The sequence below is a fragment of the Morone saxatilis genome, unplaced genomic scaffold (assembly GCF_004916995.1).
Source record: "Morone saxatilis isolate NCDOM2014 unplaced genomic scaffold, NCSU_SB_2.0 Contig23, whole genome shotgun sequence".
Lineage (NCBI taxonomy): Eukaryota > Metazoa > Chordata > Actinopteri > Moronidae > Morone > Morone saxatilis.
This window is the reverse complement of record NW_023339796.1, coordinates 7,485,804-7,488,059: the sequence shown is the minus strand read 5'-3', so window position 1 is coordinate 7,488,059 and position 2,256 is coordinate 7,485,804. Positions and strand designations below refer to the sequence as shown.

Below are 2,256 nucleotides of genomic sequence, written 5' to 3'. Positions count from 1 at the left end.
AACTCTCGGTAAACTCTCGGTTTTCCAGTGTTGTGAAGCTCATTTTTAACCAGGTTCGATCACGGTGGCTCTATGCAGGTTAACTTCAGAGGATCAGATCAATAACATCAAATCAGTATTGGCTTCACAATAAAGTCACAAATAATAAATATATATCTCTATAGATTAGTAGAATCGTTTTGCAGGTTCAAAACACTTCCAACAAATGGAGGGATCGTTTACGACACTGAATACATAATGACCATTATAGTTGCATTTTAATTGCACAAAGATTCCTCAACTCCCAGAGGGGATTCCTGATGGTGTCGATACTTTTACACTATTATTCCATCATTTCAGCTCAGCAGGACATGAAGTGACTTTGTGAGGATAATTGGAAATAGTTCAATTAATTAGCTTCTATGATTATTAATGTATCATGTCAGTCAGATAGACCTTATCAGGTATTAACTACTTTCCCTCTCCTCTTTGGTTTGGTAGCAGACACGGTCTTACATTACATGTTTTTTTTCTCCTTTTTTTTGTAAACAATGTTTGTTAGTTTTCTTTTATTAGAACAAATGACAAGGACAAACAATGTCTCCCAGCCTCCAACCCACTCTCCCAGACCCTTAAATAAAATACATTTAAAAAAAGGATTAATTTAAATAAAACATACATAAAACATTAGAAAAAAGGTGTAAACTTTAGTACTCTCATTGCCATTCTTAACACAGAGGTGATGCTTACATGTATCAGTTATAATAAAGTATAGGGTTTCCTTGTGTTAGCGTACCTCTAACTATTGCACTTCAGAGGAATAAAACAAAGGGTTTCCAGGTTTCCTCAATATGTAAGTTGACATTTCATTGACCCATTCTTTGATACTTGGCCTATTTGTTTTCTTCCAGTAAAGAACAATAAGCCATTTGGCTCGCAGGAAACACAAATCTGTAAATGTACGTTCATTCTTCTTTAGTCTAAAGTTTGAAAGGTACAAATTCAAAATGTAAATCTTAGGATCAAGAGGGATCTTTACAGAAGTGATCCTGTCCATCACGTGTCCAAAAATCATTTTACTACATTACCTAATACAATGATACAAGGTTCCTTTATATTCATTACACTCAGTACATGTGTCTGGTATGTAAGTATGTATTTATAGTGTTTCTACAGCTTCTTGTTCTGTTCTATTTATATGATTATCTGTCACTACAACCGATTCCTGTGAACCTGCAGGAATCACGTTTAATCTTAATTATTTTCATCCAATTATGCACTTCACACATGGTTATGATGATGGTGATGCTGCTTGTAATTAACAACTCCTTCACAGCTCATAGGTGGACACAAAACTATAACCCAGAGCAAATGGATAACGTTCATATCGAGCTTTGTTATAACACTTATACTGGATCACTAATGTTGGCCTCAGTGTAGCCAGGTAACTAAACGAGAGGAAGAGTTGAACTTGCTTCGTGGTGCCGACCCCAGGGAGCCTTTGTTTGCCAATTGTTTATATTTAAGCATTAAATGGTGTTTCCAAGATTGAGAGGTTGTGTATATTTTGCTCTCTGGAGGCAGCCGTAACATCCAACTTGATTCTTACAAAATTACATACATAAACATCTGAAAAAAATGTCAATTATTAATATTTTCTGGGCCTGTGTGGGTACTGTTCAACATTTGTTGACATTATTATTGTTTGATAACACAGGAGTGAAGCGGGCGTATATTTTATTATAATGATAACCTGAAAAATGTGTGTAAATAATCATATCATATAATAATAATATCAATAGTAAACTGTAAAATATATTACTGTGAATTCAAGTAAAACAATTCTTCCCAAGGAAGAAGAATAGACTTTTCACTAAAACAATGTGAAAGATGAATTGTATTTGACTTTGTAAGGGGATGTTTTGAATTACATTAAAGCATTTTGCTTTTAATGTTAGCAGCAGAGACTAATTACTTGTACTGTCAGGCAGTTAATTACTTAACAATCAAGTTTTGTTCTTGCCAAAAAGAAGCCAGGCCTCGCTGTGCTTTTTGGCACCGTTTGTCAGTTGTGATCTTGGGCCTGAGGTCCGCTATACTGCAGCTCAATGACCAGAAAGGGAAGATGCAGTTAAACTCGACTGGTTATAAGCTGAGTGGACCAGTCGTAGAGCAGAAAGTCAAAAGATAACCCGGCTTCTTATCTGGACCTCTTTTTGACCCTGTACCTGGTTGTGATTCAACATCTTACTGGATACAGGACACGAGAACATCCTG

The 2,256-nt window shown here is 35.6% G+C and overlaps 1 protein-coding gene across 1 annotated transcript in view; it reads right to left on the bottom strand.

The window, feature by feature from the left end:
* Nucleotides 1-2,256, bottom strand: part of prkci (protein kinase C, iota) — a 24,506-nt gene that overhangs the window by 8,580 nt on the left and 13,670 nt on the right. The gene's annotated exons all lie outside the window — the stretch shown is intronic.